Source organism: Zychaea mexicana, assembly GCF_025766255.1.
Source record: "Zychaea mexicana strain RSA 1403 chromosome Unknown BDB00scaffold_172, whole genome shotgun sequence".
NCBI classification, from domain to species: Eukaryota; Fungi; Mucoromycota; class Mucoromycetes; order Mucorales; family Lichtheimiaceae; genus Zychaea; species Zychaea mexicana.
The window spans coordinates 35,210-53,064 of NW_026516835.1; positions in this window are offsets into that span (position 1 = coordinate 35,210).

The following is a 17,855-nucleotide window of genomic DNA, read 5'->3' on the forward strand; positions in this document are numbered from 1 at the left end:
TAGGGATTGACACGTAGCGAAGCGGAGGGGCTCAATCCCAAGGTGCGAAGGCGACAAAGGCTCGTAATAATAATAAAAATATTTTGTCATGTACATTTAAAAAAGAAAAAAATGATGTCATTGAGATAATAATAAAAACAGAAGAAAAAAATATATATACACATAAATATATTCCAAAAAAATTACAAAATGATGAGATACATATTAATAAAAAAAGTATCAATGATAAAAATGAAAACAATATAGAAATGGAAATAGATGATGATTTATAAATATAAAAAGTCCTTGGTAATGACTCTAAACTTTCTGGTGGAGGTTGGAATTTTTTAAAAATTTTAGAAATGTATAAATCTATGAATCATTATCTGAACCAACCCCTACAACTGGCAAAACTATAGCTGCCTTCTGTGGTACTATCAATTACATGCGCTCTTACCTACCAAAAGTCTTTGAAGTTATGGCACCTTTAGACCGACTTCGCAATGCCAATTCTTTAAAAGGTTTATGGACACAAAAAGAACAACACAGTTTTGACACGTTAAAGAAAATGCTACTTGAAGCTCCCATCCTGCGCTTTCCCGATTTATCACACCCTTTTCAGGTTGCAACTGACGCTTTAAATACCGGAATCGCTGCAGCACTTTTCCTAGTCATAGATGGTGAAACACGTCATATTGCTTTCATGGCTAGGACACTCTCCAAGTCAGAAAGATCCTATAGCACTACACGACGTGAGCTCAGAGCTATTATATTTGCACTTGACTAATTCCACAAATATTTATATGGCAAACCGTTTAAATTATACACAGATCACAAAGCATTGACCTTCCTCCATACACAAAAAGTAGCCAACGCAATGATGATCAGTTGGTTTGACACCATCTTACAATACGACTTTGAAATTATTCACCTATCAGGATTAGATAACATCCTTCCTGATCAATTATCTCGCCTTTTTCACATCGATGAAAAAGAGCTGGAAGGGGGTAGTGCTACGGAAATTCATACAAATAATAACACTGTACAAAATAAGACTCTCACAGTAAACACACAAACAAGTAATAACACTGACAACATAGATGATGACATCTATTTTGAACCACCCGAACATGAAAGACTGGAATTACTCAAAAAAGCATATGCATTTGGTCACTTTGGCGCTGAAGCTATCACAAAAGCACTACACAATGATGGTTTGAAATGGAACAATATGTACAAAGAAGCCGCACACACTGTAAAAAGTTGCCCTGAATGCCAGCGATTCAACATCACCAAGAAAGGTTATAACCCTTTGAGACCTCTTCATGCATTCTATCCAGGTGATCATTGGACAATTGATCTTGCAAGTGGCTTCGGCACAAGCCATCGCGGAAACAATTATCTCTTAGGTCATGGTAGACGTATGCACACGTTTTTGTGTTTTACACGCACTTCCTAATAAAACATCGGACACTGTCGTTCAAGCAGTCATCGACACATTTTGCTTAGTGGGCTTTTGCCGTTATCTCAGCAGTGATAATGGTACTGAATTCAAGAACCAACTAATGACTCGTCTTCGAGAAGCCTCTGGATTCGACCAAAGACTTTCTACGCCTTTTCACCCAAGAGCTCAGGGATTGGCTGAAAGATTTGTGCAAACAACTGTTAACATCATCCGCAAGTATAGAAAAGGAGCAGTTAGAGACTGGGACTTATATGTCAAACGAGCACAATTAGCCCTTAGCAACAAAGTTGCCAATAGACATGGTTCTACAGCATTTGCTCTTATGTTCAATAGAACAATGATCGGTTTCAGGGACTATAGCATAGAACAGATCCCGCGGCCACTCACAGAAGATGAGCTGCAAAACCGCATTGAACAAATGACAAACATTGTCTTTCCTGCAATTTCGGAAAGAGCAAAGGCACTGGATGATATTAAAAAAGGCAAATACAATGTCAAGTTCAGAATCACCGATTATCCCATCGGAAGCACGGTCATGGTCATTGATGAATTACGCAGTAAGAAGATGGATTCAAGATATGAAGGACCATATACTGTAGTACACAAAACCAAAGGTGGTTCTTATGTTCTTAGAGATGAACAGGGTCTATTAACTTCTCGTAACTACGCACCCTCACAAATGAAACTCCTATCACAGGATGAATCAATTGACACAGAAGAAGCATTTGAAGAAAACGGTAAATATTACACCGTACAGTCAATTGTAGACCACAAAGAGCTTGCACCAGGCAAATATCAATACCGGGTTAGATAGAAAGATTATACACCTGATGATGATTCCTGGGAACCAGCAGAAGCATTTAATAGTCCACAACCAATCATGAAATATTGGGAACGTGTTGGTATCACACCACCGAAGCAAAGCAAAATACAAACTGCATTACTTGTGACGCACATCCCACAGCAATCACAACGTAAAGCAAAAGGAACTATTTCCAAACGTCAAGAGGGTTCGACACCTACACCATCTACTAGACGCAGTAAGCGTTTACGCACACGTTGCTAAGCACATTCTTCACAGAATAATGTTTAACCTGGAAGGGGTTAATGTGGTGAACCACATTAATACACTGCTTAAGATAACAACAATAAGATATTCGGCTAAACATTATAGCACACACGTATGAACACTACGGCATTTCGGCTAAATACTATTGAATAAAATCTTTCACTCAGATGATCCACCTTACATGAACAGGACAATGAACCTATCAACAGGTACCTCGGCCATTACATCAGCTAACGCCGGTTTTAAAGATGTGCCCGATTAACATAGCAACTTCAATAGAAGTTCTGATACGTCCTTGATCCATCCTCTATCATATAGTTTATCCGTTAGTCGGATGAATTGATATCGCCGTCTTAATAGCTAGAATATAAAAGATACTTAATATTGCCCCTTATTATCTTTATTGAAGCTCTATCATCACATATACGAAAAATATTTGAAGTCTCGATATTATATTTTTGGTTATTTAATACCCATTTTAATTTTCCTTGATTATGAAGAAATTCTGTAAGTCCAATTTTGGACTATTTTAAATTGTATATTAGTTGGTTTAGAATACAGGCTAAATGCCACTTGCTACATATCTAAGATGTACTGCTCGAGCGTATCTAAACTATATGTATAACAGGTTGCTATATGTTACAAATGACGAGATATTAATGTTTTGCAAACACCATGTAAAAAATTCATTGATTATTCTTTTTCTGTATGCCCGACCATATGTAATCTACAATATACGCTGTCAGTTCCACAAATACATCTCAAAGAAGATCGTATTGAGCAGCCATTATAATTACAAAGCCTTTTTAAGCGATCGGTTCCAGCACCTTCTTTGGTTAAACCAATTGGTATTGCTTTATGCTTAAGTCCTGTTTGCCGTACAACGTTTGTTATGTCTTGAAGGCTCCGAACTACATCGTCGTCAGTTTCCATTCCAAAAGATTGTGCATGTTGCAATAGTGTCTGTGCAAGACGAGTCCGAAAACTGGTATGTAGAGTATTTTTTGTGTCATTTGCGAAATATTTGAATGCTGAATACGCGTTAGCCTCGGCTATAGCCAGAAAAAAAGCTAAGCATCGCATCTCCCAACGGTATGTCTTCATTACATCATGGAACGCGACTAAATAATCCCTCCGGTTATTAGCAATATCGACTGCACCTAATACAAGGGTTTTAAGTAAGTAGACTCGTCATTCTTTACGAATCTCACTACTCTATATATTCATACGTACCCTTGTGTGCTTCATATTCATCAAATACTTTAGGACAACGCATCGTTTCAATGGTACTAGTGTCCTTTAAGTATCGCTTAATTTCTTTGTCGCTTTTAGTTGTAGTGCTGTAGTTCGCGATAACCATTTTCGGTTTAATATCACGTAAAGCTGCTACATAGACTTCGTCACTAGTTGATTGCATACAGATGCTATCGCCAAATTCTTCTCCCATCGCTTGGATCGAATCTTGCTGTGGCATGCCACTGGATAATAGCGTCGCTTCTTCACTTGCATTATTGAATATAACCATTATCACTTTCATGGTACGGACCATATTTGGAGAGCCAAAAAGTGAGTCAGCAATTATCGTTCGCCCAGAATGAAACCAAGGTTGCTTTAATCGTGATACTGTAGCCACTAACTTCTTCTCGTATTTATCTTCAAATTGCCTTTGAACCCATTTGTCGCCAGTCATGTCAAGACGTATAATACAGCAAGTATTCGTGTCTGCCGTAGTCTTGTACTCCTGGCCGATAGGATGTGGCTTTCGAGGTATTTTGATCAAGTTCGGCATTCCAGCGCCTAACCATTGGTTCATTGATTCATCTACATAGAGATACTGGCCTGGTATCAGCGCTTATGCTAAGTTATCGCTGTAAGCTTGCAGAAACCCTCGTATTTGATACAATGGATCATCATTTCTTCTTGAACATGACAAGCACAAATATATTAGTTAGCTAAATAAAGTTGGAGCATCATCTATAGTGAAGTACCTTGCAACATCCGGTCTAGTGAAGATATGCATTCGTGTTATTTCCTTGAACCGGTCTTTCGCCATGTAATCAGAGAAGCTCATTGTTAGTTGGAACGGAAAACTTCCTTGGTGCCAATAGGCGTCATAATCGTCGATGCCTACGGTAGTCATAATGATAAAAAGTGCAATCCAGATGAGATATTCAGAATAGGTGATGTCTTGGAAACGAGTCAAGTTGGAACGCGCGTTTCCATTGATGGCAGCTATCACAACATTTTTGATGTATGATTCAGGAAGAAACCGTAGAAAGTATCGTGCATATTCAACTCTGTTTTTCCTCTATATGAAGATACAGGGTTGACGACATGGGTATTGATATCCACCTCTTTAATTTGCCAGCAAAGATCTGCTTCTACATTTTCAGGCGCCTCATTCTCTGAATCGTCGTCGACCGCGTCATCTAAAAAATCGTGTGAGACATCATCTTCTTACTGATGGCTACTACTGCTCCCTGGAGGTCTTGTGTTTGTTGCTGGTTGTCTTGTTGCAGTTCTTGGTTTCACACTTTCGTATGTAACGTATGCTTGTTGCCGCGATGGCGAATGGTTCATCTGGCAGTATATCCAGTACAACGGTCCATGCTGGTTTTCCTTCGATATCAGACGCCGACCTTACAATTTTCCCCTTAGAGCGATAACTGGGATAGTCGACTGGTGCTATCCTTCCAATCTGCTGGTACACTGTTGTTTTATGTAAAAAGTGCGGTGCTATAGATATAGGTGCGTTTTCTTTAAGATATAGTGAAGCTCTTGACATTTTAAACCATTGGATTGCAGTAAAAGAGGCAGCATATTGCGGTGTTTCACGAATAATGCTAAGTAAAATAAATACATGAGTTGGAAAGAACCCAATAGTTTAAACCCGTATATGCATGCCAACCTTACTTCTCGATGCCAAAAACAATGCATAAACAAAAACTACACGCGTGAGAAGAGTAAGATTGCTGTTGCAAGAATGCATCTATTTTATGTTTTTTATTTGCCCAACAGTTTCGCAAAAAGTCCAAAATTGGACTCAAAGTCCAATTTTGGACTCCATCTTTATAATCCATTAAAGTATAAACACATGTCTATAAAGGGTAAACAAAGGGTAGCATGACTTGTAAAAATTTATTCTAAAAAATGTTCTTCAAGGTTCCATGTTCAAAAGCACTTTTCTCTTTCGATATTGAAACCATACCCGGCCAAATCCAGTAGTGGCGTTTGGACCTGCCAAACGTTCCCGTCAAAAGACCTGCGTAGTTGCAGATCTCGTTAGCATCGACAACGAACAGCTGTTCAGCGGCCATTGCTGATGGCGTCAAGTAAACAGACCCGCTGTCACTATCGATTGTGGGATTGAAGATCCCAACAGCTGCCAATATTCGGTCGTCATTGCCTTGATTATACACAAAATAGAAGTACACCTTCCCGAAGTAAAACTGGGAACAGCGAGCAAAAACCGAGCCACGACCTGCTGACGCATTTCTGAAAAGGGAAAAGAATGGGTCAACATAACAAGCACAACAAGTCATCATTTTTTTTTCTATAAAAACGTAAGTTTTCTTACATGTCAATATCATCAAGCTTTAATCTCACATAGTACATAACACGCATTCGACCATGGTGGGTAAGTACGCTACCAAAAGTTTTCTGGTCTCTCCAGAGCCGACCCGTTGTGTACTTGAAATCTTCGCTCAAAATGCTGTACCTTATTCCTTTGCGCTTCATATAGGCTACAAGCGCGTCCCTGACTTTGGTATAACTGAGTCCTGCAAGTGTTCTCAATGACCTGAAACTGGCATTATGTAAGTTTCCCCAGATTTCTAGAGAAAAGGGGTTAGTTGGATAAGGCGTGAAAATATAGCCCATTTCGTCGACTGTCGTGCACCTTTTTTTCTTCTTCTGTATCAATGCTGCTATCATTGCCGCATCGAGATAACGTGCCATTGCCAATTTTTTCATGATGTTCGCAGCTTGCTGACCAGGCACCGAGTACGTGGTTATTATTTTTGAGTACACACCAGTCATCCTCTCCAACGACTGGAATGAACAGTAACGCAATGATGCCAGCCTTCGTAATATCAGGAATGTGTGTGAGGTAATGCTGATTTGCATTGAATACACGAACGGATAGTGCTATATACTCATTATCGTCACTGATGCTGCTACTGTTGCTACTGCTATTGACGCTACTTTCGTCTTCGCTGTCGTCACAACGTTCTAGGTTCATTTGTTTTGTGCTGGGTTGACTGCGTAAGTAGTAATGCCAGAACTCGATGTCACTACACGTATAAAACACCTTCGAGCAGTGTTGTTGTCTTCTTTATGTATTTATCTTTCGTTATGTTTTTGTACGGATAATTACCTTTCTATATTGGCGATATCGTCACTTGTGTGAGAAAACTGCAGTGTTCTCTGACATGCTCTCACGAGGCACATCGCAGCGTCTTTGGCAACGCTATCATCGATTTAAGGCACAACCAGAGTGGGGACAACGTACAAAAGGAACTCTAACCAGTCGATGGCTTTGACCCTCCCTTTGTCGGTCAAACTATGCCATGTGCTGTCGAACGCCGTCGGGATATCCATACGAGAGCTTTCCATTTGTTTCATTACAGCGTCAAGATCGATAACAAAAGGGCTCTGTCTTGTAGCTGATGCATGATCGTATTTTCCTTGCAGCAAATCGAAGAACTAGTGCGCTATGCCATGCGACAGAAGATGAAGCTCTTCAAGACCAAAGAAATCTGGAGAGAGGAAAGTTTGGAACACAGTGAAAGGACTCGGACCATCTAGTTCTTTCTATAGTAGCAAAAGTATGGAAGTGGGTACATTAATTATAGCACATGGGTATGATTTACGTGGATTGATAACGAGCACACATCATAATAAAAAAGAAAATATACCTTTTTCCCCTTCGTCTTGAAACCATCAGCTTTCCTCCATCTTTTGGCAGTGTTGCTGAAATCAGGAAAATACACGCCTTTTCCTCCTTCAACTGGGTGTACCCCTTCAACAAGACATATGCGACAGCCATATGTTGCAGTAGGTCCCATATGGCATGCTAATACTTTAACTGCCTGCATATCACCAGTGGCAAGCAGCAAATGCACCTTTGCGTGCAGACTGGTGTTTCCGACCTTGACTTCCATCCCGTATTTTTCCAAGTGCTGTAGCTCTCTTATTATAGGCTGAAGAAAACTCGTCATATCTCTTGGAGCCAATGGACCCGGGATCAAGCATATTTGAAGCATGTATTTGTTTGTATACCTACATGGACGATGTTAAGGTTAATATAGGCATAATGGAACAATCAATCTTAGTCCTGCTCAGATATTGTAGTATGGCTGCTTACCGAGTATTAGGATCGAAATTCAACACAACCACATGTACAATGGTCATTGTATGTTTTATGTTGGTATACAGTTGGAAGCCATCCACATATAATGCAAGAGCGACATCCAATTCACCTTGAAAAAAATTTCGTCCCATTACGAGCTCTTGATACAGTCCACCGTCGAATATATCGTTGTATACACCATGCCTATGTCGGAAACGGCTCCTGTACAGTAACTTTTCTCGTGTCTCTTCATCGTGAATCATGTACGCTAGTTGTTCACCAATTGGAAGCATTTCTATTATAGCACGTGCTTTCTTGTTATCACTAACATATCTTACTTCGTTGCAATGGGAGCAATATGTAGCCATGTCATCAGTGTCGTACATCTTGCAACCATTGATACAAACATCAAATAGTTGTGTTTCCATGGGATAGAACTTTTCCGCTCCTTTTTTCGATTTGTATGGAGTAAACAAGTGCTCGTGATCTTAAAGAGGGAATAAGGTAAGTATCTATCATGTATAATATATAAAACGAGGAGAGTTGGCGTGTATAATCTTTTGATATTTATACCTTGATCGAAATGAGATATCAAGCGGTTACAAAAACCGAGGATTTCGCCATGGCCTCGTCTCGTGATATTGTTGTTATTCACAATACGTTGCAACATTACACTCCACATCATCACTTGATCTTGGTTGTAATCATCCGTAGGGAATGCGTAGACTTTTGGGCCATCCGATGTTGTAGTACTAATAGGTATGTTGACTATTACAGTAAAACAACAAGTAATTAGTAATTCTTTTTGAATTGTACAGAAAATAAGAATCTCCTTAATTTTTACCATCTTCACCATAATCGCAATCGTCTAGAATAACATCATCGCCCATATTTGATCCGTCAGTTCTTCGTCCTTCTGAAGTGGATGACGGCGGCGATGTGCCATCACGAGTTGCACTTGGAGATATCGTGTTATTTGGTGATGCAACAGATGTGTACATGCTATTGTCTGCACTGGATGGCACCAAATCTGATGATGGTTGGCTGGTAGTGAAGGTAATAGAGGCTGAGGTGGTTGTTCATTTCTATTACAAGGTGTCAGGCTTATTAACACATATGATATTTGCGCAAGTACCGTATGTAGTAACAATATAAATTTTCAACACACAATACATCAGCTGATGAAGACGATGATCCAGTGACAGCTTTGGGATGGCGCCCTTTTCCTTGCCAGTATTTTTTCGACGACAAATGATGGTGTGCGCCGAACAAACCGACATAATGATAGGTTTTCTGCACCAGCCACAGACTTTTTTTGGAGCGCTGCTTTCGCTTTCACTTCTCCTGATGTTTTTGAACGTTTTGCCAGTTGTTTTTTATAATGATAAAGAGTGTCGTGTCGCAAAAGAAAGAAGGAAAAACATCTGTCATATCATCGATGATTGTTGTATATATAGATTCGTATTACAGTATGACAAACAAACATCTTACTTCTTTCAAATAACACTGATGATGACAGCAAATCGTAGAAATCTGTTATGACATGGTTGAAATAACAATACTAATAATAGAGTGAGACATTATAGTGTGTTGTGTGCTGGATCATAAAAAAATTGAGGACGCGAAATAATTAATAAGATGGCAGCGACGTCGCTGATTCAAAGATAGTTGTTTGTTGTATCTTGTTTTTTCCCTCCTTTCTCCCTCGCGTTATTTTATTTTGCCTTGGTACCTGGAACTTCAACAATGTCTAACAAAGCCATCACAACCAAAGCATTGTTTGCCAAAATCTCCTCGGTTAAGAGCTTCATAACAAGAATTGATGAAGTAAACGAGGAGATCGACGCTGATCTGCAAGAGCTGAAGACAGTCACCATCCAGCTGCAAGAGTGTAATATCCAATAAACCAAAAGAGACAGAATAAGTCAACGAGACCCGAAAGGAATTGAAACTGGTTTATTATGATAACAAAAGTTCTCACTATTTATAAGAAATGGCTTATCCTTGGCAACTACCACAGCGTGTGCATTGAACGAATGAATTGATGTTATAAATCAATCATATAGGATTAAGTAATGTATGATGCGTGAGTAAAAGGTACATCCGGGTAAATGCCTCAGATAGTAGCTAATGTGAATTACGTGATCCCAATAATGACAACTTCTTCCTGAGCATAGCTGATCGGTGTTTTACTAAGATGTGTATGAATAAAGATATGTCCGCACAAGTGAGGTTATGAGGGAAATAACAGCAATCGTTAATGACCGATTAAAGAATATGTGTTATTGATCATGTTGGATACAACATTGCCCCCTGTTAGGTTGGAACAACCGTAAGATAAGTTGTTGCATTACACTAGCCTTCATTATTGATAGAAGTGACGGTGTCAGAAAACTCCAGTTATGTAAAAACCCAAGGGAACTTTGATGGGAAAAAGATATGGAGAAAGACGATGTCTTTAAGTGCGTCTGCGTTTGACGTTACGTTCAGAACTACGTAGTGGTGCAGTTTGTTTGCGTTTGCTTTGCGTTTGGCGAGGCTGAGGTGGCTGTGCCTGTTTTGCCTGCTTTGCTTGGTTGTGAGTGTTACGAAGCCGAGGAGGCAATCGCTTACCCTGATTTGAATTGCTATCGTCTCGACGTTGCCAATATTTTTCAATCAGCGTCAAGTCATTGAAATGCTCGATGGGTTCCCAGGTATCGTCTTCAGGCCCATATCCTTTCCAACGAACAAGACACTTATAATTGGCAGGAGAACCTTGGTGATCCACAATAGACTGAACTTCAAAGGAATCTTCACCAGAAGCGATGGTGTCCTGAGAAATCAGTTTGATATAATGAGGAGGAACATCACGACCCAGAAGGGCGCCTGTAGAGTGCGTAAGAACGTATTGACCATTCCCTTTGTTTTTGCCATGGACAGTGTAAGGACCTTCATTACGAGGATCGGTCTTGGATCGACGATTCATGCTGACGACCATAACCTTACTGCCGATAGGGAATTCCTTCAAAATACGGAACTTCTTTGCGAATTTCCCTTCTTGTGCTTGGTGTAGAGCTTTGATCCGGTCACGAAGAGCAGGAATGACAACCTCAGCCATCTGTTCCTCTCTTTTGTCAGTGTAACGAATCTGATCCTCAATGCCTTCCTATATCAAATTGCTGTAGTCTTGCCAGAGATTAGGTTGACGAGCGAACATGACCGAAAACGGACGTGAACGATGCAAGGCAGCATGCTTGTTATTGATAGCAAGTTGTGCACTTGGAAGGAACAGATCCCAATCATCCTTTTTTCCGTGTAAACGTTTAACGATCACGCTCTTCGTCGTATGAACCCATTTTTCTGCGCAGCCATTTGCTCTAGGATTGTATTGCGTAATGAGGCGTCTGTCTACGGCACAGTTTTCCAATAGATGACGAACGACTTCATTGCTGAATTCAGAACCACGATCCATTTATAGGATTTTTGGGTAACCAAAGTCTCCAAAGATTTGAACGAGATTCATAGCAATGGTAAGTGCGGTCTTGTCAGGAAGAGCACGTAAAATAACGTAGCGAGAAAATAAATCAACCATGACCAAAATATAGTTGTTACCACGAGGTGTAGTGCAGTTTAAATCGCCTAGGTCAATAGCCAGTGATCGCCAGGTTTATCTGCAGCGATGCTACGAAGTGGGTGATAACCGTGTTTGCCAATATTGAAACGTTGACAGTCTGGACAATTAGCACGGTGTTTAAAGCGTCTTTCTTTATAGTTGACTAGTGTAGGCCTTGGCTATGCATTTCATTGATGATTGAATCAGTACCGAAATGGCCATTGAGATGCGCTTGTACTAGGAGATTAGCACGTTCATTCTCGGGTGGTGTCATGTATTCGACGAGTGTTGCAGCACGTTGAGTGAGGACTGAGAAGAAGAAGAAAAGCCGTTTTTGTTTTGGTGTGACTTTTTGAGCTCACCCAAATATGGTAAGGAGCGATGCTTTTTCCTGTAGTATCATCCCCCGCCAGCTTCTTTGGCATAAAAAGACGGCTGAGCGTGTCCGGTAGAATGTTTTGCACACCAGGTAGATGAACCACTTCAAAGTCATAGTCAAAGATAGTGTCATACCAGGTAACCATCATCGGATTTGCTACAACTTGTGTGTGGAGATAAGTTAAAGCTTTATGATCAGTAAAGAGTGTAAATCTGTTACCCCATAGATACTTGTGGAATTTCCAAAAACTGAAGACAACTGGTAAAAGTTCACGCTTTGTGACACTATATGACATTTCAGCTTTGTTTAAAGCACGTGCCATGAAACCAATGTATTGATATCAGTTGTTTTTGACTTGGTAAAGACAGCAACCAATACCAGTGTCAGAAGCATCTGTTGCCACATAATAAGGCACAGATTCATCAGGTTGGCTTAAGACAGGAGCAGATTCCAAAGCAGCTTTGATATTGTTAAAAGCGATGGTGTGTTCTTCTGTCCAGTGCCCGGATAAATCCTTTATGTTGCAGAGCTTGTCAAGGGGAGCTGTGAGCATAGCCACCTTGGGAATGGATTGTCGGAAGAAGTTCACTAATCCAAGAAATTGTTGTATGTTATGGCCAGTTTACGGTAATTTCCAGTCATGGACGTTAGCAACTTTGCGTTTATCCAGAGAAATACCACCAGCATGAAGGCAGTAACAAGGAGGTAGACTGACTTTTGAGCCCAGGAGCATTTGTCACTGTTGAGCACGAGATTGACCTTGGACAGACGACTTAGAGCATCTTGTATGTGATATACGTGTTCTTCCATAGTGTCAGAGAAGACAATGATGCCATCAATATAAGAATTCTCGTGCTTCACACCATTAAAGATGATATGAACACATTTTATAAATAAACTGCTCAAAAAACGGATACCAAACGGACATTCCATAAAGGAATATTGTCAATCGTTAAGGTAAATAAGAGTTTTGCTTGATCTTCTTCGTGTACTTTGAAGCGTGTGAAAGCGGATTTCAAATCAAGACAAGTGAAGACTGTCGCGTTTTTTATCCGTCTTGCAATATCGGAGCAAAGAGGGATTGGATAGGACTCTTCAGTTGTACATAAGGCGTTCAGTGCCCTAGTATCAATACAAGGTCGATAGGATGTAGGCAATCCTGTTTTCGGATCCTTTTTGGGTGCAAATGTCATAGGATTGTTCCATGCATTACCAGGAGGAGCGTGTTTGATAATACCATCAGCTAACCATTGATCTATCTGTGTTTGAAGAATAGGAATCAATTTGTCTACTAAAGGATACTGACGCCGATTTACAATTTTTCCTCCAGGTGTGTGAATACGAACAACCGATTCGGGAAGAGTGCAAAAAGCAGAAGGAATGTTTATATTTTCCTGTATATAAGGTTGAATAGATTCAAGAAATTGCTTGTGTTGCTCTGGTGTACCAGCAGGAGAATTGTTTGGTTCAGGTAAATCTTCTGGCTCAGGCAAGCTAGGATGAGAAGAGTGGTGCCAGCAAGAGGCGAGCCCTTTCAAGTAAATACCAATAAGAGGCATGAGATCTGAGCCAATAGATACTTCGGCATCAGCATTGAATTCAAAGACTTCAAAAGAATGTGAGGCAGTTTCCGTTGTGTAAAATCTTTATTTCGTTTGTTTAACCAATTCTACTAATGCTCGGGCCAGGAGCAGCCAAGTTGACCTTTCCTTTCATGGGAGTGACAGACAGACCCAGAAACGACCACAGCGAAGGAGTGATTGCCGAAAATGTGGCACCCGGATCAACAAACGTTTAGGTTTCATACTCCTGTATAGTAACCAGTACATATAAAGCTTTAGTATTCTTGTAAAGATGACGTGAGAAATCATGTGAAGACTTACAGTCATAACAAGCTTTGTGAAGTGAAGCATCGACCTCGTCTATACCCGCGTCTTCCAGAGAAAGAGACGAGAACAGGGCAGAAGATGGTGATGATGCCGTGTGAGCCACAGAGGCAACAGCAGCAGGGATCGGCGCGGGAGCCGAAGAAGGAAGAGAAGGGATTGGCTCTGAAGCCGGGGTGACTGGTGCGGAGCCAGAAGCAGACGATGACTCGGAAGCCAAAGTTGCTGAACGAATAGCCAAATGGTTGACTTGACATCTGTGCGTTTTGTCCCAAGGGGCACCACAGTGGAAACACTTCTTACTACCTGACGATGGCAACGACAAGCCTCCCAAACCAGCAGAACCAGTACTCGGAACCACACCAGACGAAGACGACGACGCACTCGAGTGCTTCGAAACCTTGTCAGACGAACCATTCTTGCAAACACCTGTCAGTATGCGGCATTCTTCTGTCAAATGGCGGCCAGCACCGTGCAAACAGCAGACCTTGCCAGCAGAGACCTTCTTCTTTCCCTTGTTGTTTTTAGCAGTAACAGGCGAGGACCAAGGGGAACTTGAACCTACTACGCAAGTAGTATCCAGAGAAGCAGCTTTTTTGCTGTGTTTTGACACAACTACCTTGCCATACAGCGTGTGCGCCAAGTTTGCAGCTTGGTCAGTGGAAGCCCGTTGGCTGGCCGGCAGATGAGCTTGGCTTAGAGCAACATGCTGTGTGAGCTCCGGAAGCAACGAATTGATGTAAAGAGCGGCGATGACCTTGCTGTCCTCGCATATAGCTTCTCTGCGGATCTTGTGAAAACTGTCAGTATACCGTTCCACCGATTCATTACAGCTCATGCGCAAGTTAAACAACTCTTGCATGCATTGGGCTTGACGTTCGGCATCCTGGATTCCGTACTTGGAGATGATGGCCTTGCGGGCGAACGACCAAAGGAACTCACCATGGGGCTTGAGGTGGTTAGTGAACCAGGAGCGTTGATCTGGAGACAACATGCGTGGGAGCAAGCGGCACTAGTTGGAATCCATGTTCTGGCTATACGAGCCAATGATGTCCTCAAAGCAGTCGAGGCACTCTTGCATCGAGGCAAAGACTGGCTTGGCTTGATCGAAAATATTCCCTGACCATTGGAGCAGAGGTAAGTCGGACGGGACAACAATTCTAGAAGCGGTGTTGGTGGCATCAGTCTTGAACGACCTCTTTTGCACCAAGAGCAAGATATCCAAATCCTTGAAAGCGGAGAGGTAGTCGGCTTGGACACGAGCATGTTCTTAGTTGGTGAGACCACCGAGAGCAAGACATTCCACCAAAGAGGCTAAGCGTTCACCTAGTTGATCAATGGCAGCCTAAGAGCGAGCAGCAGACGAAATCCTAGTGGCAGCAGCGATGGAAACGGATTCGTCCATCACCACGTCAGGAACGTTGGGCAACGACAATTGTGGCACACCACCAGCAGCAAAAACAGCAGAACCAGCGGCACCGGCGACACTAGCATACAAATGACCTTACACACCAGTAGTTGAGCCAGCAACTTGATTAACAAAGGAACTTCCCTGCTCGACAGCGTGGGGTGCTTGATGGACTTCTTGAGAACCAGCTTGATGACTATGGACGGAGGTGACCTGGACCTCTTGAGCCGAAGTAGTAGCAGCAGCAGCAGGAGAACCGAGATTAGTGTGGGTAGACATGGTAAGTAAAGTGGTGAAATAAAGTAGTAATATAGAGAAAAGGAATTCGTTGAAAAAAATGTAATATCCAATAAACCAAAAGAGACAGAATAAGTCAACGAGACCCGAAAGGAATTGAAACTGGTTTACTATGAAAACAAAAGTTCTCACTATTTATAAGAAATGGCTTATCCTTGGCAGCTACCACAGCATGTGCATTGAACGAATGAATTGATGCTATAAATCAATCATATAGGATTAAGTAATGTATGATGCGTGAGTAAAAGGTACTCCAGGTAAATGCCTCAGATAGTAGCTAATGTGAATTACGTGATCCCAATAATAACAGCTTCTTCCTGAGCATAGCTGATCAATGTTTCACCAAGATGTGTATGAATAAAGAAATGTCCGCACAAGTGAGGTTATGAGGGAAATAACAGCAATCGTTGATGACCGATTAAAGAATATGTGTTATTGATCATGTTGGATACAACAAAGAGAAAGTCGACACAATCCAAGTAACAGTGGATCGAATCGTTGAACACCTTCAGCAAGGAGATAGGCAGGAGCCTACTGAACAAGAACCAGTATGTTTAGATGGTTTTTTACATTACAGAAGGTGGTGTAATAGTGGTGTTGTCAGTTAATGAAAGAGTAGATTGGAAACATCGGTAAAGAAGAAACAAAGAGAAGGAGAGAGAGATATGGAGACGGTGGTACTGTCGACTTTATGTTGGTAGCAACATAGAATTACACAGAAAGGGTATCTATGTAGACAGTAAAGAGGGAGGAGGATCGCGTACAAAGAGAGCCATAGAGTGTATTGCTATCAATGCTGATATGTTTGTTCTTACTATTTAGAGAGACGTCAATACCACAAGACGAATACTTGTCCGCCCGTTCGTTGTGGTGAACAACCGTCGCCAGGCTCAAGATTTGAGCACAGACGTTCTAAGGCAATTCATTGCCTTACACTTCTTTGCCGTTTATGAAGAAGAGCTGTGCGGCAACGCCATGACGAACATAATGCTCGAAACGACGATGATCATCCAAGAGATCATCACCGAGGAGGGCATTTCTCTTGCAATGGCATGGAGCTCAATTGACCCTAGCATACCAAAAAAGTATGCTTTGATGCTAGAGGTCAATTGCAAAGCATTTGATGTTCACTTTGACCAATGCATCAATTCGTGGGCAACGAGGTGGTTGTTGCAGTACAAATGGGGCAACAAGCACCAATTCCACAAACGCATAAGTGTAAGTTACAAAACAACATTTCCTATGCTTTATATTTTGTACAAAATGATACTCATTTATCATTATTACAACACACTTATTATTATTATCAACATCTACCTGCCTCGCTTCGCTCGGCTGAATGAGCCCCTGTGCTGCGCTCCAGGTCATTCAACGGTCTGGATGTTTCGTGGGGGGTTCCCCCACACCCCCAATGTGGGGTGGAACCCCCCACGCCCCCCTTCTAAACCCTAACCCTGCTTGCTTCGCGAGCCTACTCACCTACCTAAACACTAAACTCGTTCGCTGCGCTCACTGACTATCGCTATTACTACACTAAGCCCTTACCCTACTAAATTTAAAGGTTACTCAGCTTAAAACATATGCTTACATGGCGATTGATGAAAAGACAATAGAGATAGAATTGTAAGAAAAAAGAAAGGGTCTAAAATGATACGTATACAAAGAGGAAGTAAAAAAGAGGAGAGAAGAGTAAGAGAGAAACAGGTGTTCAAGACGTAGTAGTAGTAGTAGTAGTAGTAGCAGTGTGTGTTTGAGATGGCAATTGCTGTGGTGGGTGCAAAAGCACTTCATGGTAAACGATGTTTGTCGTAGCAGGGACATCTGAAAAAGGTAATTCTGTCATATCGACAGCTACGCGGAGGTTGTTTGGGTTTGTTGCCCGTGAAAGAGCAACATATAATTGACCGTGAGCAAACACAGGCTCCTGCAAACGAATGCCGACATGCGTTAAAGTTTGTCCCTGTGCCTTGTGGATGGTCATGGCGAATGCGGGACGAATAGGAAATTGGCGTCGACAAAGGATGAAAGGATATTCACCCTCTGTGGTGCACATGTTGATTCGAGGCAGATAGTGCTCCTCATCGTCATGGCCTCGGTCAATTCTTTTAACGACTATGCAGTTGTCCAAAAGAGCAGTGACGAAAACTTTGGTACCATTGCACAGACCTTCATCTGGGTTGAGATTTCTCAGAAGCACCAATGACATACCAATCTTTAGCCCCAAAGCGTGAGACAGAATACTACCGGCACTTAAAGAGCGAAGATACTTGGGGGGATAGCTTGCCGCCGCAACGTCTGGATCGTCTGTGTCCAGAATACGGTCAGTGGAGAGATACTGTCTGCTTTGGCTAGGAAAAAGTTCAAACGCCCATTGGTTGATCTCGTCAACGTCAACATTTTTAGCAGCTAAAATAGCACGATTGCTAT